The following is a 23,905-nucleotide window of genomic DNA, read 5'->3' on the forward strand; positions in this document are numbered from 1 at the left end:
TTTAGAAGTTGCTATAACTAAGATTAAATTAAACTACATTAAAGTGTTAAGGAGCAAATCCTTCTCATTTCATAATGACTTTATAACCTCTGCACATATACCATCACTCAGAATTTTTGCCATTTTATTGTCTATTCATAATTAAACCAAAATGCTGGAGAATCCTTTAAAAATGTCAAGTAAATCCTCAGTCACAACCTGGGATTCTATTTAAACAATACTTTAAATAAAATTCTTTGGCAACCCTAGTATTTACATGGAGACTGTTACCTCAAGTGTTCATTGCACTGAACCTGTCCACAAGAGCCAGAGGATGATCAAAAGAATGGAGGAAAGAGAAGATGGAACAGAAAAATAACAAAAATGGTTCAGTTATCCTCCAAAGTAAAGAGAATCTTCCTTATTCTCTAAACCTCATTCTATCCTGTTCCCCTTAATGGTTATTATGAAGCTCTTGGTTTGGCCTCCCTGTCCTTTTACAGATAAAGGAAAAATCACATTCCTCCTCCCCAGGGATAGGGGTCTCCTGGGTTCTCTCTGGCCTCCTGTGGGTGCACAGTCTAATCCAGATGTTTAACTGGACTGACTTAAATCTCACACTGCCCTACAGAGCGTATTTCCTTTGGTCCCCCCTGGCTGAGAGCCAGCAACAGCTCCTGGGCTCACAACATTCTTAGGGACTCCACTCTCCTTGACGGGTGCGTTAGAATCGTTTGCAATTGACTCACCAGCTAGCTCCATTTCTGGCTGACATATGTCCAGAGAGCTTATAGAAAACTAATGCCCAAAGTAGGCTAAATTGTTTTTTTATTTAAGTATCATTGATATATAGTCTTATATTGTTTCAGATATGCAGTGCAGTGGTTCAACAGTTCCCCTTATTATTAAATCCTCAGCCCCTCGAGTGCAGTTACTGTCTACCAATGTTGTAAGATGTCACTGAATCATTGACTATACTCTCCATTCTGTACTACCGTCCCTGTAACCACCTTATATTTTGATTGCGAATTATTGTGCCCCTTTATCCCCTTCACCCTCCCCCACCCACCCAGCCAACCCCTCCCCCTTTTTAAATGTATCGTATTTTGTGTTAATGTAGGCCTGCTGCTAGTTTCAGGTATAATTATATTAAATCATGTAAGATCAATAGTTATGTCTTCTGGAAACAGTATATTGCTTGGGGTCTCTTGCCTACCTAGAATATGTATAATGGGTTAGAGCTTTGTTTATGGATTTTAATTTTGTTTATGGATTTTAATATTCAATGGGTATAAGAGATTTGGAGTTTTAGAAAAATTTCCTTGAATTGAAAGAAACATATTCTCATGTTTCCCTTTTGTGTGTAGCAGTCAATTACATTATATGAAACTAACATAATGAAGGCATTGAATGCTCAGGCACTACTACACTACAAACACACTCCAGTCACAAACAAAACTTTGGATTGTACCAATTGCTCCTTCCAATAAGTACATGGCAAAATGTGAAAGAAACTGCCAGAAAATTAATGTTGCAGGTAGCCTAGTCATTCCAGATGAAAGTTGAAGCACTTTTTCAGACATAAACCTATCCAGGCAAATCTCCTTCAGAGATTTCCAGTGAAGTGACAACAATCTTGGAAAAGACAACTAACTAAACGCATCATTATTTCAAAGGCCAATATGGGGGACAAAATGAACAAGTCATTAACCTCAGTTACATTTTTTTTAAACTCAAAAATTCGTTTCATAGATAAAGCTCCATAAGAAACCCAAGCAATACACCTCAAGTTAATTTATGTCTGTGTGCGTTCAACACTGGCAAGGTGATATCTGTTCTGCATTCATAGTAATTCAGTTATATTCATATATAAAGACATCATAATTGGTATAATCTCAGTCATTTTCTTAGTACTAAAAAACAATGTTTCAGATCGTTTGCATGACAGGAGAAGAAGTAAATACAAAAAAGAGACAAATAGACTGGGGACACAAAACAAAATACATCCTTGACCTTCTAGTTCATATGCGATTATTATTTAACTCAACTGCGTATGATACAAATTGTATTGTTGATCTTAAATGTTAATTGTGTAGATTACAGTTAAGAACAAACTACATGACTCTTTAATATATTAAATGTCAAATTCTCTTAAATTTCATATTTTAAATTCTGCTTTGATTACTTGGAAAGAACCAGACAGATTCCAAACCTCAATTCCCATTCCCTCTACATTTGCAAATGTACAGATTCAAGTCACAAGGCAAGGAACAAAAAACGATTTTCCATTAGCTGACACTGGAATTCACAAACTATGTGAATTAATAAAGTAGACCAGAAATCTTTTTCAAATGATACTAGACATTCACTTTCAAGCACAATGTCTGGAATGCTAATGGCAGGTGCCAGTTCTACTAGATTTGCAAAGATGAAATCTGCCTTCAACACAGCGCTAGTGAGGGGCCTTGGGGAAGCCTAGAAGTTTTCCCTCATTTAAAATAAAACAGCATTTTCAGTGCCTACTGAAAGGAAAGGAGCGACACACAGCAGCAATTCACCAGAGAATTCCTCTTTATTAGGGAAAGGTGCTGGGTTATATAGGAAGGGGCATGGGGTGATTGTGGTGTTTGTCTGGGAATTGTTTAATCCCACCGTCATATTTGAATGATAGTCGTGCTGGATACAGTATCCTTGGTTCAAGGCCCTTCTGTTTCATTGTATTAAATATATCATGCCATTCTCTTCTGGCCTGTAGGGTTTCTGTTGAGAAATCTGACGTTAGCCTGATGGGTTTCCCTTTATAGGTGACCTTTTTCTCTCTAGCTGCCTTTAACACTCTTTCCTTGTCCTTGATCTTTGCCATTTTAATTATTATGTGTCTTGGTGTTGCCCTTCTTGGATCCTTTCTGTTGGGGGTTCTGTGTATTTCCGTGGTCTGTTTGATTACTTCCTCCCCCAGTGTGGGGAAGTTTTCAGCAATTATTTCTTCTAAGATACTTTCCATCTCTTTTCCTCTCTCTTCTTCTTCTGGGACCCCTATAATACGGATATTGTTCCTTTTAGATTGGTCACACAGTTCTCTTATTATTGTTTCATTCCTGGAGATCCTTTTGTCTCTCTCTATGACAGCTTCTATGCGTTCCTGTTCTCTGATTTCAATTCCATCAATGGCCTCTTGCATTCTATCCATTCTGCTTATAAACCCTTCCAGAGTTTGTTTCATTTCTGCGATCTCCTTTCTGGCATCTGTGATCTCTTTCCGGACTTCATCCCATTTTTCTTGCGTATTTCTCTTCATCTCTGTCAGCATGTTTATGATTCTTATTTTGAATTCTTTGTCAGGAAGACTGGTTAGGTCTGTCTCCTTCTCTGGTGTTGTCTCTGTGATCTTTGTCTGCCTGTAGCTTTGCCTTTTCATGGTGATAGGAATAGTCTGCAGAACTGGGACGAGTGACGGCTGGAAGGACTTCCTTTCTTGTTGGTTTGTGGCCCTCCTCTCCTGGGAGAACAGCGGCCTCTAGTGGCTTGTGCTGCGCAGCAGGGCTTCTGCTTCCTGCCCGGCTGCTATGGAGTTAATCTCCGCTGTTGCTGTGGGCGTGGCCTGGCTCGGGCAGCTACTCCAAAATGGTGGAGTCGCGTTGGAGCAGGAGCTGCTGGGAGGCTATTTATCTCCGTAAGGGGCCTCCCTGCTCCCTGCAGCCCAGGGGTTAGGGTGCCCAGAGATCCCGGATTCCCTACCTCTGGATTAAGTGACCCGCCCTGCCCCTTTAAGACTTCCAAAAAGCACCCGCCATAACAAAACAACGACCACAAAAAAAAACAAGAAAAAAAATTTTTTTAATTAAAAAAAAATTTTTAATTAAAAAAAAAAAAAGGTGGTCGTTCGTTTTTCTTTATTCTCCGGTGCCAGCCTCAGGCCTCTGCTCACCGGTCTTTCTGCCCTGTTTCCCTAGTATTGGGGTCCCTGTCCCTTTAAGACTTCCAAAAAGCGCTCGCCAAAACAAAGCAGCAAAAAAGCAAAAAAAAAAAAATGGTCGCGTGCTTTTCTTATGTCCTCTGTCGCCCAGCCTCCAGTGCCTGCTCACTGTTCTTGCTGCCCTGTTTTCCCAGTATCGAGGGCCCTGCACTCTGGCCCGGATGGCTGGGGCTGGGTGTTCGGCAGCCCTGGGCTCCGTCTCCCTCCCGCTCTGCCTGCTCTTCTCCCGCCGGGAGCTGGGGGAAGGGGCGCTCGGCTCCTGCGGGGCCGGGGCTTGTATCTTACCCCCTTCGCGAGGTGCTGGGTTCTCTCAGGTGCGGATGTGGTCTGGATATTGTCCTGTGTCCTCTGGTCTTTATTCTAGGAAGGGTTGTCTTTGTTATATTTTCATAGATATATGTTGTTTTGGGAGGAGATTTCCGCTGCTCTACTCACGCCGCCATCTTCCGCCCCCTCTGATTGTGGTGTTACTTCTACGGGACTGGTGGCTATTGGCTAGGTGCTGGGATTGGGAGGGGGGGAGAGAGGTGATTGGGCTTCAGGTGGTGCCAGCGGGAACCGAGGACTCAGAAGAGAAGCAGGAGGTTTGCCATCTTATGGGTGGGGGCCCTTCACCTACTAAGGTGTCTACACAGCCAGCTATGCATACATTACACTGAAAGGGCAAGCTCTCAGATTCAATTTCAGCCAATGGGACCCAGATCCTACCTGAGCCAATCAGGACCCGGATCCTATTTCACCCAATCAGAGCTTGGTCTCTCTCCTCTCCAGTCAGCAAGGAGCTCACCCACCACCCTTAGACCCTGCCAATTGACCAGAGCCACGATCTATCACCCCACCAACTACCCCTAGATCCAGCCAATCAGCCAGAGCCACAACCATTACCCCACCAACTGCCCTAGAACCCTATAAAACCTTTGTGGTATTGAAACTCGCTCTCTTTCTCTGGCATCTTGCCACTGTATTGGTGCAGATGAGAGACTGAGCTCGAGCTAGCTCGAATAAAGGCTCTTTGCTTTTGCATTGGTGTTGGCTCCTTGGTGGTCTTCTGGGATTCACGACTTTGGGCACAACAACACCTTTTCCTAGAGAGAAAGGAAATCAATGAACTAACAACAGAATGATGATAAGTTTGCCTCTTCTGGACTGCAGGGCACAGACCAATTTTTCTTAATTCAACAGGGGTGTTTTGGTTTACTGTCAACTTGGCAAGAGTCATCCTTAGGATCCTCACATGTACTTACGTAACAGGTAACAAAAACACTAGAACCGTAACAGCTAATACCTACAAAGCTGTAATTATGGTGTCTGGCATATTTTATGTGTTTGTTATGTGTTAACCAATTTAATTCTCATAATAACTTTATGAGGTACGTTCCATTATTATTCCGATTTTACAGATGAGTCACAGAGAATTTAAGTGACTTGCCTAAAGTCAAATAATGAAGTGTAGAATGTGAACTGAGGTAGTATGGCTCTACAGTCGCTACTCTTGAGCATCACACTTTCCTCGAGAATTCATACGGTGACTTTTTCTTTCTCACTACTGCCTTTGTGTCTCTTTCTATGCTTAAGATCCATGCCCCACCCCCTCCTAGAATGAAGCCCTACACAGGTCTCACAACCATTATGCTAGAGAATAAAAGGCCTTTGGTAACTTGGAGGCAGAAAAGCAGGCACCGTTAAGTAAAGAATAGATGAGGCACAATGTAAAGCCAACTTGGAGAGCTCCAAACACGCCCCTCCGGGCGCCCAGGCTCAGGATGGCTGCAGGATTCGTGCTGGGAGCGCAGCGTTTGCTTGGGAGGCGAGCAGCCTGTCCGTTCCTCCCACTGCCCTACCACTAGCTATGGGGGTTTGGGAAGGAAAGGAAGGTAGGTAAGGGAGAGCTGGGGGTCCTTTTCGCCTGCACTGAGCCAACTGTAGCTCACCCTGGCCATGCTGACACTTAAAGACGACGTGGTCCCTGGGGCAGGCCTCTGTGAGCGCCTGGAGAAACCCCACCGCCAGGCGGCGCGCCTGCAGCCCCTTCTGGGATGTGACTCCCAGTCAGCTTCTTAAAGCTGCGCTCTGGCTCCAACTCAGGAACCCACCTTCACAAATTTTTTGTTTTGATCTCCACTCCAGGCAGCCCTCTTATGCCAAGTCCTTTGTGAGGGCTCCAGGACAGCTTCTCTTACGCCCACTGTGGAAAAATACACCCCTTTGTCCCATCATTGGTGGGATTGTGGTTATTTCCTAAATCATAGCCTTCTTCTCTGCTTTCAGGCTGGTTTCCAGCCTTCCCTTAGCAGGAGATGTGACCCCATCTCAGGGTGGTTCATGGAAGCACTGCCACTTTACCTGAAGGAAGAGGTAACACCCCTCACGTCATTATGTCAGCATAACAGCCACTCTCTCCAGACAACTCCCTCATTTCCAACTTTGGGCTTATCATTTGTGCATCTTGCGCAGAGTGCTCAGAGGTCTAACACCGGACTTTTTGGAATGTGGGAGTACTTTACTCTTACTGTTTTCGAGCTCCAGCTGAACATGAAACCAAGAAACAAAATCTTCTTAACATCCTCTTAGGCTTACGTGGAAGAGGCAACTGCGCCTCACAGGTAAAGTACTAGGAAAAAAATCAAGGGCCCCAAGTTCTAGTCCTGATTCTGCCAAGAATAAATCTGTTGCTTTTGGGAGTTACTTTGTATACTTGAGGCTCAATTTCTACATATGTCTTCATCAAAGCTCCCAAAGGGCTCTCCAAAGAACACTAGCACTGTGGGCTTCTAATTACTGTTTCACGGGGATAAGAGGATTTCAAAATCAAATAAATTTGGATAGTTTTAATTAAGCTGAAGTTAATTTATATTCTTTACAGCAGTGTTTCTCATTAATATGCATTATGAACCTCCAAAGAGGAGTGTAGTGTGCTGTAGTTCCCAAATGTTGTCACATTGGGAACTATGTGGCAGGGAGTGCTCTTTAACATCTTTCCCAGAATACAGTTTAGAAAATCTTGACTCAATGAACTCAGAGAACCTGTATCCTTGGTTTTCAGTATCTTTGGAATCCAGGTGCTGGGCCCTTTCCCAACCTGGGCTAATAGAGAGGTAACAGCTGTGCTGGGCATCCATGGGTGACTGACAGAAAAGAGCCCTGCTTTGTGTTGTGGTTTGTTTTGTCCAAAAGGAGATGCTGAGAGTTTGGCAGAGAGGGAATAAAAGATCAGCACCTGTGGAAGGGAGAGGAAAGTGGCAGTAACAATGGAGGGAAAAGTCTGTGATCCAAGCCTCAGCCAACTCCATGGGAACCTCAGGGGCATATATTGCCCATCAGAGTTGACCCACATCAGGTCAAAATGTACAGGCCTTTATATTCCCATCTTGACCAGTCCAGTCATTGAGTGAGGCTAGGCAAACCCAGAAGGAGCAGATGGAGGCTTTCTGAATGAAGGGGACTTAGTTTTTTCCCCCAGGAGTTAATTTTACTTTTAGACACCCCCGTAGAGTAAGTGCTGCCATTTCAAGGATCCTACCTCAGCCAATCGGGACTTGGACCCTACCTCAGCCAATCAGGATCCGGATCTTACTCCAGCCAATCGGGACCCCAATCCTACCTCAGCCAGTCGGAGCTTGGGCTCTCTCCTCACCAGTCAGCAAGAAGCCCACCAACCACCTTTAGACCCTGCCAATCTACCATAGCCACGAGCTCTCACCCCACCAACTACCCTTAGACCCAGCCAATCGGCCAAGGCCACACCTCTCACCCCACCAACAGCCCCTAGATCCCCAATAAAACCTTTGTACTTTTGAAACTCGCTCTCTTTCTCTGGCATCTTGCCACTGCGTTGGTGCAGATGAGAGATTGAGCTCGAGCTAGCTCGAATAAAGGCTCTTTGCTTTTGCATCGGTGTTGGCTCCTTGGTGGTCTTCTGGGATTTGCAACTTTGGGCACAACACTGAAGACAGCTGGACCATGTTCTGTCTGCTGCAGTGATACAAGAGAGAAAAATATGAAATGTGGAAGAAAAAGATCCACTTCCCTTTTAATTCTGGAAAACACTGGAAATGCTCAAGCCGGATCAAAGGGGCTTAATAAACTTTGAGATACAATGTCTGTCTATAGTCAGGTATCCATTTCCAGAAACAATGGAGGACAAAGAGAATCCACTCAAACTGCCATGAAACAGTAAACTATTTCCTCTCATGGTGAATGGCTGGCGCCCTCAGAAGCAGCACTCCTCCATCCTTGCTTCTCTTCCTTCCCTGCCCCCACCCAATATCAGAGAGAAACTCTCAAATCTCATACACTGTTTGAATGGAAATGAGTGAAGATTACACCAATAATAAGGAAACTAACTGCAAAATATGGTATACCCTTTAGCAGAAAAGTTTTTATCCTAGATCAATTTTATGGACATAGATATTGGCTTAATGATAGACACAAATTATTTATCACCTATACTTAATTAAAAACCAGGCTAACACAGGTGCCTAAATAAAAGATCTAGGCAATTATGAGTGCTGGTTTCTAAGGACAGTCAGTAAAAAGAAGATCATGCCAGGGCAACATCAAAGCCACCTAGAGCTCTGACTTTATTACAAGGCCAGCTCCAAGCCTTAGAGCCAGATGGGGATCAAGGAAGTTACTAAGAAAACAGCCTCAGGTATCCACTTTCCTGGCTCGACAAGAATCACAAAGCCCCCAAACCCTACCTTCCCATATGCTCGATTGAGGCACCCAAGCTGTGAGGATGGAAACGAGTAGATTGTCAACTCTGCATCCTGAGCTATTTATGGAAAACCAAAGGGGTAGGTGAGTCTGAGTGAGTAGGTAGATTTTAGTAAAATATTTCCCTGGCTGCTTTAGCATATGCAAAATCAAACTGAAGAAAGCAACATTGTGTTAATTAAAGCTGTAGCTCAGAGTTTGCCAAAACTGCTGGCTTTGATGAATGAGCCTTTCAAAGCCCCCCAAGCTCATGGATGATCTACCAGTCAGCATGCACCTCATTCAGACTTTCTAATCAAAGGGCTTTATTAAGTCACTAAGGAGTAAATCCTAAATTATTTTAAAAGAATAACTACAAATGACTCCTATTTAACATTTACTTTTTAAAACCCCAAATATTCTAGACACTTACACAAAATCTTCAAAAGATGTGGAACCACTCCAAGGTCACTGTTGGAGAAAACCCTGATAACCGCTGTTCCCATCTGGTGATTCTATAAAATGAACAGTTGGCACCTATGAAGGCATTCAAGGCACTTGATGGCAGATCCAGTCATTGAAGATCCAGTGATCGAGGGATTTGGAGAAACTGAATCATTGAAGAGTTTCAGATCAAGAAGAAGAATAAAAAAAGCACAATATGAAGTAATTTGTTCTGGAGCTAAGTGTGCTCTGCCTACACTTAGTTCACAGGGCAAGCATGGGGGACATCACTAGGGTTCAGGAAAAGAATGCCCTTCCCAGTTCCTTGGGAGATGGGTGGGGCTGAGTGACTAGTGATAGCCAGTGAAATGTGAGCAGAAGTAACCTGTGTCTTCTCGGGGCTGAGCTGGTGGAAAACCCATTAGTGCTCCCATCTTGCTGTGCACTTCTGCAACAACAGAGCAGGTTGTATGTTCCAGATGATGCAACCACGATATGACTGTGTTGCCATCGGCCTGGGTCCTTGATTCCCCTGATTCCTGATGCCCCTCTCTTACCTTCAAGTAACCATTATCTTAAAGTTAGTGAAGTCCTTCATAACTGTTTTTATACTTTTGTCATGTTTATTATCATAAACACATATTGTTTTACATGTGGGTAAAATTTAAATAAGTGATATCTTAACCTATTTATCAGTCTCTGTGTTGCTTTTCAGTTAACATTACCTTTTTGACATTTGTCCATATTGTTACATGTAGCTCTCACAAGACTGAATGTGTATACCACAATTTACTTATCTGTTTTCCTCCTACTCACTTGGGTAGTTTATTTTTGCTATAAAAAACAATACTGCAATACTTACTATTATATAGCCCCCTTGAGCACACATGCAAGAAGCTTAATTTTTGTACTTCAAAATGGAATCATCAGATTGAAGCGCATGGACAGCTGTAGCTTTACCAGTACTAGTAAGTAAACACACCTCACACTTGTATAGCATTAACTCTTGTGAGAAGAAGCTATTTAAAGCTTTTCATTTAATCCTCACATGAACCCTACAAGGTTCCTTGGATCAGGGACTGGTTCGATGTAAGTAAGCTCTGTTGAGGTGGCCCATTGTCATCATTTGTGTGTCTCAGATGAGGAAGCTCGTCCTGGGTGTGTGAAGCAGCTTGACAGTGGCACACAGCGAGCACGGGAGGAAGGCTTCCTCCAGAGTCCCTGCTTTCAGATACTGAGTTCTCCTCTGTCTGGGCTCCAAAGCTCATGATGAGAATTCTCATTTCCAGACTTGGAAAACTTGCTATTATCGGGATTTTCCATTTTTGTCATCTTATGTATGGGAGATGTTATTTCATTGTTGTTTTTATTTTCACTTTCCTAATGAATGTTGTTTTTCCATAATTTCATTAGCTAGTCAGGTGTCTCTTTTGCTGTGATTGACCATTCGTATCTATAGTCTGCCCATTTTTTTTATATAGAGTTGCCTATCTCTTATTGATGCATATGTGTTTTCTACATATCCCAGATACCAATTCTCTGTCAATTAAACTATTTCAAATATCTTTCCCCGTCTGTAGGTTGTACCTGAACCTTTAAATATGTTTTATAATGAAAGAGCTTATTAATGTTAATATAATCAAATTTATCAACTTTTTGGTTTGTGCTTTCCATGGCTTTATAAAATCTTTCCCAGAGATTATAAAGATATTCATCTATATTCTCATCTAAGAGTTTAAAAACTCATATTTAATTCTCTAATCTGCCTGAAATTTCTTTGTATATTTCTAATGTTATTAAATTTATTGACACTATTTTATAAAATCCATCATTTCTTTACTGATTTGTGGTAGTGTCCCTGTCATGCCCCAAGTGCTCATATGAGTGCACTTTGGCTGAGCTCTATTTTGTACCAACCTGTTCCATTAATCTTTCTGTTTATCTCTGGAAAAAAAGTACCATCATATGTTACCAAAGCTTTACAATTTATCTTCATATCTGAAGGGCAAGCCTCTCTTTCTTCCTTTCTTCAAAGCTGTTTTAGTTCTTCTTGACCCTTTATATGAGAAGTCTTTGGCCTTTTCCATATGAATTTCAGGATCAATTTGTCAAGTTCCATGAAAAACTCCATTGGGATTTTATTGGAATGTTATTAAGTTTGTAAGTTTTTTCAGGGAACAAATAATATCAATTACAATATCAACTCTTTCCATCGATTAGGATAGTATACGCCTCTACTTGCTCATTTTATTATCCTTAGGTCCTTCAGTAATGTATTTGAATATTCTCCATGAATACCTTTCACATATTCCTTCCTAGGTTACCTTTGGTTTTTTGATGCTCTTGAAATGGCATCTTTTTCTATTCTTATTTTTAAATTTTTAAAAAATTTTGGTATCATTAATGTACAATTACATGAGCAACACTGTGGTTACTAAATTCCCCCCATTATCAAGTTTCCACCACATACCCCATTACAGTCACTGTCCATCAGTGTAGTAAGATGCTATAGAGTCACTACTTGTCTTCTGTGTGCTTTATTGCCTTCCCCATGTCCCCCCCTACATTATGTGTGCTAATTGTAATGCCCCTTATTCCCCTCATCCCTCCCTTCCCACCCACCCTCCCCAGTCCCTTTCCCTTTGGTAACTGTTAGTCCATTCTTGGGTTCTGTGAGTCTGCTGCTGTTTTGTTCCTTCAGTTTTTCCTTTGTTCTTATACTCCACATATGAGTGAAATTATTTGATGCTTGTCTTTCTCTGCCTGGCTTATTTCATTGAGCATAATACCCTCTAGCTCCATCCATGTTTTGCAAATGGTAGGATTTGTTTTCTTTATATGGCTGAATAATATTCCATTGTGTATATGTACCACATTTTCTTTATCCATTTATCAACTGATGGACACATTAGGTTGCTGCCAACTCTTGGCTATTGTAAATAGTGCTGCGATAAACATAGGAGTGCATCTATCTTTTTCAAACTGGAGTGCTGCATTCTTAGGGTAAATTCCTAGGAGTGGAATTCCTGGGTCAAATGATATTTGTATTTTTAGTTTGTTGAGGAACCTCCATACTGTTTTCCACAATGGTTGAACTACTTTACATTCCCACTCTTTTTTCTATTCTTATTTGCTTATTGTTGATATGGCAATATAAACAATTTCTTATGTTAATCTTTTATACAGAAAAATTACTGAACTATTTTATTGTATCTAATAATTTGTAAAGTAATTTGGATTTTCTACATATACAACAGAGAACAATCTGTACAGAAAATTTTACCTTTATTTCATGCTTATATTCCATGTCTTTGGTTTGTCTTGTCACATTGCCTGAGACTTCCAATAAAGTCTTGAGCTCAGAAAGAGGGAGGGGCATGCACAAAGTCATCAAGATAGGTAATGACAGATAACCCAATGGGAAACACCAAAATCTTGTCTCCTGGCTCTTATAAACATTTTTCTCTGAAGAATATTTTCCTCTTAGTCCTCTGTTAGATTATTAGATCAGTTTTAGATGACTGTACAAAGTTTTTAATTAGATAAGGAGGAGAAGAACGCAATCACACAAACATTAAAAGTAGATGGATAATGAAGTAGTAAATTTAAGATAGTACTTTTTACATTTAAGTAGTCAAGGGAAAGCTTCATTACATGCTTCAAGTTACATTGATTAGCAACAGTTCTTAAGAAATTTCAGTTTTCAGCATGATCTCCAAAAAAGAAAATAAGCTGCAAAACTAATCTACAAAAGCTAGATACACATGCATCTAGAAATAAATGAGTAAATATCTAATTATGTTTCAAAATATAGCTATTGTCCTATTTATATCTATCATTTTTGAAACATTGTAAGGCTAAATCTTCCCAGAATCATTTTGTTTTCATTTCTTCCATCCATATATGGAGTACCATATGTGCACACAGTAGCTTTATCATTTTGACTTTTTGAAGGGCCCCCACCCATAAGATGGCAAACCTCCTGCTTCTCTTCTGAGTCCTCAGTTCCCGCTGGCGCCACCTGAAGCCCAGACACCTCTCTCCCCCCTCCCACTCCCAGCACCTAGACAATAGCCACCAGCCCCGTAGAAGTAACACCACAATCACCCCATGCCCCTTCCTATATAACCCAGCACCTTTCCCTAATAAAGCAGAATTCTCCGGTGAATTGCTGCTGTGTGTTGCTCCTTTCCTTTCATTGGTGCCGAAACCTGGGAGACAGGACACCCCAACTGGGCCCCATCTTCACCCCGACACCAGCAGCAGCTTGCCCTCGTCCTCTTTTTCTGGTGCTGGCTCCTCACACTCACCACTCCTCTCTGGCCTTTGGGTAAATTTTCCCCCGGAGTGGGCCACTCTTCCCCGAGCTATCGCAGCGCCATCGACTGTGATCGTCCGGCAAGGCCCTGACGCTCTGGGATGAGGAGGGAACTCTCCCCGCCTCAGGCCTTCACGGCTGCGGCGGACCCTCAGGCCCCTCCTCCAACAGCCATACACGAGGTGACTCCTTTGCAGATGAGAACGCTCCCTTTCCCTTTCCCCCCCTCCTCCTTCCGTTCCTTCCACTGAAAATTCCTAGTACTAGGTTCCTCGTGACTCCGGCACTCTGCCTTCTTAGAGAAGTCTGGGTGACGACCCACACTTCCTAAGAAATTACGACTCATATACGAGTTTCCGCAGACCACCAAGGATCATCGGGGACGCCCTTTGTCTCCTTGCGGTCTGCTCCCAGTCCGATGATCTCCGTTCGTCTTCCCCTGTTTGTCTCCTTCTCTGTCCTTTAGCCATGGGAGCCTCCTCATTCCTCCCTGAAAGTTCACCTCTTAAATGCCTGCTCAAGCATCTAACTACCCTCTCCCTGACACCTGATATAAAACCAAAACTTCTCTGTAAATACTGCTCCCAAGATTGGCCGACATACCCCCTAGACAATAACAACCAAAGGCCCGCAGGGGGAATTCTTGATCCTAACATCACTCGCGATCTCTTTAACTACTGCCAGAGCCTGAAAAGATGGAAGGAGATTCCCTATATCGAAGCTTTTCGCCTCCTAGCTCAAAATCCCAGCCTCTGCACCACCTGTTCCCTGCCCCAAGTTCTCCTAGCCTGCAAGCCGCCTCCCTCCCCTGCACACACTTCCAGTCCCTCTTCGATTACCTTTGACCCAGATGAAGAACCTCCACCATACAGGCTTCCCCCTACAGCCCCTCCCCCCCCACAACCCCTCCACCCTCTTCCGCCGTTGCCGCCGCCTCCATCCCCGCAGAAGCCTCCCGTTCACTCCCTTCCACCTCCTCTCCAACAGCCCCTCCCCTTTCCTCCACCACCATCTCCTCCCCCACCTCACCCCCTCCGCCTTCGTCCCCCCTCACCGATCGAGCCTGAGCCTTTCAGCCCCCCTCTAAGTCCCAGGAGCCTCCTCCGTCTTTGCCCCCATCACTTGTTTCTCCCCCACAGACTGAGCCAGAACCCTTCAGTCCCCCTCAGACTCGGTCCCGAGGGCCTCCCAAAATTATCTCCCCCCTCCGGGAGGTAGCAGGACCCGAAGGCATCGTGCGCGTTCATGTCCCTTTCTCTTTAGGAGATTTAGCCCAACTTGAGAAAAGCCTAGGTTCCTTTTCCACTGATCCCACAACATATATCAGGGAGTTTCAATGGACCCTCCAGTCATACAGCCTCACACATCATGACATTTTCATGCTCCTGGCCAATACCCTCCTTCCTGAAGAGCGTAGACGAGTTTGGGACTTCACCCAAATGCACGCGACCGAAACCCACAGGACTGACCCCACCTATCCCCCTGGCCCCACTGCTGTCCCCAAACAAGACCCACACTGGGATTATAACACCGCCGTGGGTCTCCGCTCTTGAGATATTTTTGCCTCCTGCTTAATAGCAGGTCTGAGAAAGGCAGCTCGTAAAGTAGTCAATTTTCAAAAGCTCCAAGACATAATTCAAAAGAGGGAGGAAACTCCCTCCGAGTTCTTAGACAGACTCACTCAAGCCCTATTACAGTATACCAGCCTAGACCCAGAAACGCCTGATGGAAGACAGGTCCTTATGACATACTTCCTAGCTCAAAGCTACCCTGACATTAAAACTAAGCTAAAAAAGTTAGAACAGGGCCCAGCTACCCCACAGACTGAGATCCTAACAGTGGCCTTTAAAGTCTTCCATAACTGAGAGGAGGAGAAAGAACGCCGTAAACAAAAGGCTGATCAGGCCAATTTCCAAGTGTGGCCCAGCTGATAAAACCACAACCTGGGCACTTCTTTACAAACAAGCCCACCCCCCCCAGGAGCTCCTTTCAAGTGTGGAAAAGAAGGACATTGGTCAAGGGTGTGCCCCTCCCCCAGATCTCCTACCACCCCATGCCCCAGATGCCATAAAAAGGGCCACTGGGGGTCTGATTGCCCAACCACCCGAAGGGGAGGCTGGACGAACAACCCCCATCCTGAGCCCACTGTAGTGGGGCTGGCAGAAGATTGATGGGGCCTGGGGGCTTCTCGCCTGACCATTTCCATCACCAAACAGGAGCCCAGGGTTACTTTAATAGTAGATGGTCTCCCCATCTCCTTCCTCCTAGATACAGGAGCCACCTTCTCAGTCTTGCAAGAATACCGGGGCCCTACCACGCCTGCCATTACTCCTATAGTTGGGGTAGGAGGTAAACAGATTTTCCCATTAAACCCCCCCCCTTTTATGCACAATCCAGGACAATCACATACCTTTCTCCCACTCCTTCCTGGTTATGCCACAGTGTCCCATCCCCTTACTAGGACGGGACATCCTTTCTCTCCTCCATGTGTCCATAACTATATCCACTCCCACAGCCCCCAGTACTCCCTTTCTAATGGCCCTCATAGCCGACAACCCCCCTCTACCCAATGAAAGCTCCAGTTCCGCCCTCATACACCCTGTAAATCCCAAATTTTGGGACATTACAAGCCCCTCCGTGGCTCTATGTCCTCCTGCCTCTATCAAATTATGTGACTCCTCTCAGAATATCTGTCAGGCCCAATATCCCCAACCACTTCAGCCCTCATAGGCCTTCAACCCATCATTCAAGATCTTTTAAACAAAAATTACCTCAGACCCACTCACTCCCCATTTAATACCCCCATATTAGCTGTTAAAAAAACCAACGGATCTTTCTGCCTTGTCCAAGACCTTCGCCTCATCAACATGGCCGTCGTCCCTATCCATCCCTTAGTCCCAAATCCATACACCCTTTTATCGCAGATCCCTGCCTCGGCCTCCCACTTCTCAGTCCTAGATCTCAAGGATGCATTTTTTTTTCTTCTATCCCTCTGGACCCCTCCTCCCAAGATTTTTTACAGAAAATGACTCCTCTCTGACCTGCCCATTCCCAAAACCAAGACAGAAATCCTCTCCTTTCTAGGCCTGGCTGGGTATTTTAGAGCTTGGATCCCTAACTTCTCCCTGTTGGCAAGACCCCTATACGACCTCAGCAAGGGCGCCCCTGAAGAACCATTATCCTCCTCACCCCGACACTCCTTCATTAAGCTCCGTCGAGCCCTTGTGGAAGCCCCAGCTCTCCATCTTCCTGATTTGTCGAAGCCCTTCTCATTATACATTCATGAGAGGTCCAGTCAAGCTCTAGGAGTCCTAGGCCAATATTATAGCCCATCCTTTGCCCCAGTAGCTTATCTTTCCAAGCAATTAGACCCTACAGTTCAGGGATGGGCTCCCTGCCTACGGGCCTTAGCCACTGGACAGCTCTTGCAGAAGGAAGCTCATAAACTGACATTTGGGGCACTCCTTACCATTCTGTCCCCACATCACCTAAAGGATCTCTTAACCTACAAAAGTTTACAGACTCTCCCTCCCTCCAGACTCCTGACCTTATTGTCCTCTTTCCTCCAAAATCCAGACATTTCTTTCCTCCCCTGCCAGCCCCTGAATCCGGCCACTCTTCTTCCTTGTACCCTACTCTCCTCATACTCCCTCACATGATTGCCTGGAAGCTCTTCACAGCTTCCTTCCGTGCCACTCCACGATCTCCGAAGGAGCCCTCTCACACTCCGACCTCATCTGGTTTACTGATGGGTCCTCCTTTAAACATGAGGGCACCCATTACGCAGGATAGGCAGTAGTCTCCCTCGAAGAAGTCATCGAGGCATGAGCCCTACCCCCAGTACAACCAATCAGCAGGCTGAACTCATTGCAGCCACCAGAGCTTGCACTCTGGCCCGGGACATGTCTCTCACACTGTACACTAACTCCAAATAAGTATTCCACATTCTCTTGTCTCACGTGGCAGTATGGGAAGAACGAGGCCTCCTCACCACAAAAGGAAATTCCATCACTAATTCAGCTTTAATTACTAAACTTCTAGAGGCTTCACAACTCCCACACCGACTGGGCATAGTCCACTGCAAATCACATCAAAAGGATGACTCCCCCATTACAAGAGGTAACAATAAAGCTGACAGAGTAGCCCAGTCGATTGCCCTATCAGAAAAAGCACCAGACAGCGATCCGTCTGCCCTTGCGGTTTTAGCCTTATCACAAGACACCGTCTGTTCCCAGGACAGAGAGTCTCTCTTCCGCCTCTTACACGATCTGTTCCATCCTAGCCCCTAATCCTTAATTCATTTTTTACAATCCTTTTTTTCTCTCTCTCCTGAAGACAAAATCCTACTTGACCAAATCACCCGCAGGTGCACCATTTGCCAATGCACTAACCCTAATACCCCCCTCAAGGCCCGACCCTTCCCGGCTCATCAAGCAAGGGGTAATGTCTCCGCCACAGATTGTCAAATAGACTTCACTAACATGCCCCCCGTATGGTGTACCAGATACCTACTCGTGTTAGTAGATACATTTTCAGGATGGGTCGAAGCTTTCCCCACCACTAACAAATGAGCATCTGCAGTTGCCTCTAACCTCCTCACCCAAATCTTTCCTAGGTTCGGGATGCCCACTTCCCTCCAATCAGATAACGGCCCTGAGTTCACTGCCCAAATCATTCAGAACCTCTCCAAGTCGCTGTCACTCCCCTGGCATCTACACTGTCCTTACCGATCACAGGCTTCGGGAAAAGTAGAAAGAGCCAATAGGACTCTAAAAGACATCCTGACCAAACTATCTCTAGAACTACACCTTGACTGGGTTCACTTACTTCCCTTAGCTCTACTCTGCATTCGGGCCCTCCCAAAGAAACCTTCCTTCTTGTCACCCTTTGAGATCATGTATGGCTGCCCAATTCTACCCCCAGGGCTCCCTTCCCACAAAGGACCGATTCCTGCCAATATTACCCTTCCACTACTCTCTCTCCTCTGCACTGAATTGTGGAAATATCAGGATTGACTCCTTCCTGATCCATCCGCCTCCCAAAATCCTCCTGTCTTACAACCCGGCCAACTAGTGTTTTATAAGCCACCAGAGGATTGGCCCTCTCTCACCCCAAAATGGGAAGGTCCACACCCAGTTATTCTCTGCACCCCCTCAGCCGCCAAGCTCTTACTGCCTGATAACTCTGTCACCCCTTGGATTCATATCTCCAGGTTGAAACCAAACACCCAGGACTCACCTTCTCTGGACACCCAAGACCCATCAGTCACAATCCAGAGTCCTTTGGATACAGCCCAAGACGCTGTCTACTCTACCACACCTCATCCCTCTGATCCCTTGAAACTCCGCATCTCCCGTTCACCCCCTTTGCCATCCATACCCGAATCATGACTTTTTCCTCCTTTACTGCTCTCTCGCTTTTTTTCCTCATTCCTATTGTCTTCCCCGCCACCCCAGCCTCCTTTGTATGGCGATTCAAAGTCAGACAGACTTACACACAGCATCAAATGAAAGTTACTACCCTCATTGCCACATCAGACTGCCCTCTGAAAGGCTGCTCCGCACCTTTATACCTCCACTTTCCTCCCTCCACCGAAGTGTTCACTAGCAGCTACCTTTATTCTCCCTACCTCTGCTTCCTCTATGACCAAAAACAAGCCTATTGCAGGCGATGGCCAGACACCTACGGGGGATGTCCCTACAGGTCTTGCGCCATTCACTACATGGGTAACTCCCAGTACCCACAGTATTACTCCTCCAACCGTTTCATAAAATATCCCAACAGCTCATTCTCCTTGTCAATCCCAGATCCCTGGAACTCTCGATGGGCCACCGGAGTCACAGCCTCAGTTTACTATGGGGGGTCCTCGACCCCCCACGGTACCCTTCATATCTCTCGAGAGTATGTTCCCTCTCATTCCCAGATCTCTCAAGTTGCATCAGACATCCGACATTCCAAAAAAGTCATTGTCCAAACTCTTGATGGCGCCTCTTCATCTTCTTACCCCCGCTCCTATTCTTGGTTACAGCTCATTCAAGACACCACCATCTTTCTCAACCACACCCTCAACACCACCAATTGTTTCTTGTGCGCATCACTACAGCGCCCACTGCTGGCAGCCATGCCCCTTAATATTTCCAACTACTCCTTCCATGCAGAAGGACAACCCTTCCGTCCCGTGGCAGACATACCCATATGGGAACCAGAATACACAGATAATCTCACCATCCGCCACTGTGTAGGCCCAACCCCTCCCCCCTCCAGCACACTTCACTGTCTCTCTATCTACACCCCTACCTCCGGCTCTAAGACTTTTATGGAACCAGGTCATTTCTTTTGGTTTAATGGCAGTCTTTTCAACTCACTGCCTCCCAACTCCAATCTACCCTGTATTCTTGTCACCCTAATCCCACAGCTTACACTTTACAGCATGGCAGAATTTCTTGAGCTCCAACCTCCCTTGCCCTCGCGCACAAAAAGGGCTGCTTTCCTTCCCATCATGGTCGGTATCTCTTTGATCACCTCAGCCATTGGGGCAGGGTTTTTGGGAGGAGCCATGGGTCACTCTCTTTGGGCAATTAGAGATCTCAATGCCAAACTTGAGGGAGCCCTGACATCCACGGCTGATTCCCTGGCCTCTCTCCAAAGACAGGTCACTTCGCTAGCTAAGGTCACCCTTCAAAACCGGCGGGCCTTAGATCTGCTTACAGCCGAAAAGGGAGGCACCTGCGTCTTCCTTCGAGAAGAGTGCTGCTATTACATCAACGAATCCTGCATTGTAGAAACTGACATTACCAAACTCACCGACCTTGCCTCCAGCCTCCACTCTGCTTCCAATTCCAACCCATTCTCTTCAATACTAACAAATCCCTTCCTCACCTGGCTGTGGCCCATTGCCGGCCCTATAATAATCATTCTTCTCTCCTGTCTCTTCTTGCCTTGTATAGTAAAGTTTATCAAATCTCAAGTTGGTAAAATCTCTAATCAAACTTTCAACCAGCTTTTACTCAGGAACTACCAGCTTTTAGCCACAGAAGATCCCTCACCCTCACGTAACCTCCTCACCATGTGCTGAGATGGACCCTTCTCTCCGCTGGAAACTGTTCCTGTAAACAATGGCCGCAGACGCCTGGCTTCTGGCACCCGTATCCTCTTGTCACCATTAGAATCAACAAGTCCTCGACCTATGGTTACAGGGAACCTTCATTGATTTCCAACCTGAAGAAGTCCACATCTACTCGTCCTTACTGTGGGGAGTCCTATCAACCCTTTCCTCCCGGTCCTCAAGCCCTCACTCCCTTCTCCGCCCCCATTCAGCAGGAAGCAGTCAGAGAGAAGGCAACGTCCACAACCCCATAGAGGAGAAAGGGAGGGATGAAGGGCCCCCACCCATAAGATGGCGAACCTCCTGCTTCTCTTCTGAGTCCTCGGTTCCCGCCGGCGCCACCTGAAGCCCAATCACCTCTCTCCCCCCTCCCACTCCCAGCACCTAGCCAATAGCCACAAGCCCCATAGAAGTAACACCACAATCACCCCCATGCCCCTTCCTATATAACCCAGCACCTTTCCCTAATAAAGCGGAATTCTCCGGTGAATTGCTGCTGTGTGTCGCTCCTTTCCTTTTACCTTTACTTTCCAAATTTTGGAGAGACAACATTTTCCCTTTATATTCAAAATAGGCAAATGACCAGGAGAGTCCTGTCCTTCCTTTCTGGGCACCACCTGCCTCTGATATAATGTGGGCATACCATAAGTGCTCAAAACTGGACTGAATAGAAAAAAACAGCATGTCCCACCATTATGCAGATTCAGCTAGGGCTACACTTTGAAAAGAGAGAAAAGAAAGCCAAATGATGTTGATTTTTTTACCACTTTTAATGACTGCTTTCTCTGAGAGTCATGTTCAGTACTAAGGTATGAAAATGAACATGGATTCTCCCTGCTTTCCATGAGCTACAGGGCTAAGGAAAGAGTCATTTCCCAAAACACTAAATACTGAATGACAGGTGCTCTAGTAGTCCACAGTACCACAGAAACAAAGAGAAGGTACTACCTAATCCACTTTCTTTTCCCCCAGGAAATCTGGGGTTATATGAGTAACTAACCCTCAGTGAACTGAATAAATAATCTTCAATAAGCAAGTAATTTCTACAAATAGAAATAATTGATGTCCTTAATATATAGAAGCTCTTACATATGAAAGATTAGCCCTCCTATTAACAATAGGCAAAGTATTTGTACAAGCAATTAAAAGTATGAAATAACAGTCATCAATAAGCCAATGAAATGATGTTCAACATAATATATCATTAATTAAATAAAGAATAAAGCATCAGTGATATTATCATGCAGATTGACAAATATTCAGACAATTTTTACTGCTTGACAATACCAACAATATTGAGAAAGGGACCCTCTCATTCACTGTGTACAAAAGTGCAGTTTGAAATAAATTTTTCTAGAGAAATCTGCTGATGTGGAGCAAAATTTTAAAGCACCATCTTTTAATAAAGTCACTTTAATCATAATATCCTCTGAAAAATAATTAGACAAGTACACAAGGATATAGATATATAGATGTTTACTATGGATTTACTGTTTTAATTAATTAATTTATTTCCTATTTTCTTTATTTTAAATTTATTTAAGGTTTTTTAGTTTTTTATTGAAGTAGCATTGATATACAATCTTATATTGGTTTCCAATATACAACATGGTGGTTCAGCAGTTACCCATATAATTAAATCCTCAGCCCCACTGGTACAATTACTATCTGTCAACATAAAACGATGTTACAGAATCATTGGTTATATTCTCCATGCTGTACTTATATCACCATAACCAATTTCTATTATGATTGAGAATTTTTGTGCTGCTTTATCCCCCTCAGCCTCTCTGCCCACTCATCCAAACTCCTCCTCCATGGTAACCACCAGTCACTTCTCATTGTCTATGAGTCTACTGTTGTTTTGTTCATTCTCTTTTGCTCTGGCTTTATATTCTACAAATAAGTTGAAATCATATGGTATTTGTCTTTCTCCACCTGGCTTATTTCACTTAGCATAATACCCTCTAGGTTCATCCATGTTGTTGCAAATGGCAGGATTTTATTTTTTATGGCTGAACAATATTCCATTGTGTATATGTACCACATCTTTATCCATTCATCTATTGATGGACACTTTGGTTGCTTCCATATCTTGGCTATTATAAATAATGCAGTGATAAACATAGAGGTGCATATATCTTTTTGAATCAGGAATTTTGCTTTCTTTGGGTAACTTCCTAGAAACGGAGTTACCCAGGGTTGAATTGTATTTTTATTTTTAGTTTTTTGAGGAACCTCCACAGTGCTTTCCACAGTGGCTGCACCAACTGACATTCCTACTGACAGGGTAGGAGGGTTCCCATTTCTCCATATCCTTGCCAACACTTGATATTTCTTGTTGGATGTTGGCCATCCTAACTGGTCTGAAGCAACAACTCATTGTGGATTTAATTTGCATTTCCCTGATGGTTAGCGATGTGGAGCATCTCTTCATGTGCCTATTACCCATCTGTATTCCTTGATTTGGAAAAATGTCAATTCAGTTCTTCTACCCTTTTTTTGAATTGGATCATTTGTTGCTTTGGTGTTGAGGTTGTATGAGTTCTTTTTATATTTTGGATGTTAACCCCTTATCAGATAAATCATTTATGAATATATTCTCCCATACTGTAGGTGAATTTTTTGTTCTAACGGTGTCCTTTGCTGGACAGAAGCTTTTTAGTTTGATGTAGTCCCACTTGTTCATTGTTTATTTTGTTTCCCTTGCCTAATGAGATGTGTCCAGGAAGATTTGCTCATGCTTATGTTCAAGATATTTTTGCCTATATTTTCTTCTAAGAGTTTTATGGTTCCATGTCTTACATTCAGGGCTTTGATCCACTTCAAGTTTACTTTTGGGTGTGGAAGTACACAGTAATCCAGCTCCATTCTCTTGCATGTAGCCATCCAGTTTTCCCAACACCAGTTATTGGAAAGGCTGTCTTTTCTCCATTGTATATTTATGTTTATTTCCTCACTGTATATTTTCCTTTATTGCATATTAATTGACATGTATGCATGGGTTTATATCTGGACTCTGTATTCTGTTCTACTGTATGGGTCTGTTCATGTGCCAGTACCATACTGTTTCAATTAGCTTTGTAGTAGAGCTTGAAGTCAGGAAGTCAGGCTTGCTTTGGCTATTTGGGGTCTCTTGTAGTTCCACATGAATTTTGGGATTATTTGCTGTAGTTCATTGAAAAAATGATGTTGGTATTTTGATAGGGATTGCATTGACTCTGTGAATTGCTTTGGGCAGGATGGCCATTTTGATAATATTAATTTTTCCTATCCATGAACATTTGAAAGATTTTCATTTATTTGTGTCTTCTTTAATTTCTCTCATGAGTGTCTTAGAGTTTTCAGAGTACAGCTCTTTCACCTCCTTGGTTAGGTTTATTCCTAG

The sequence above is a fragment of the Manis pentadactyla genome, chromosome 12 (genome assembly GCF_030020395.1).
Source record: "Manis pentadactyla isolate mManPen7 chromosome 12, mManPen7.hap1, whole genome shotgun sequence".
Classification (NCBI taxonomy): Eukaryota; Metazoa; Chordata; class Mammalia; order Pholidota; family Manidae; genus Manis; species Manis pentadactyla.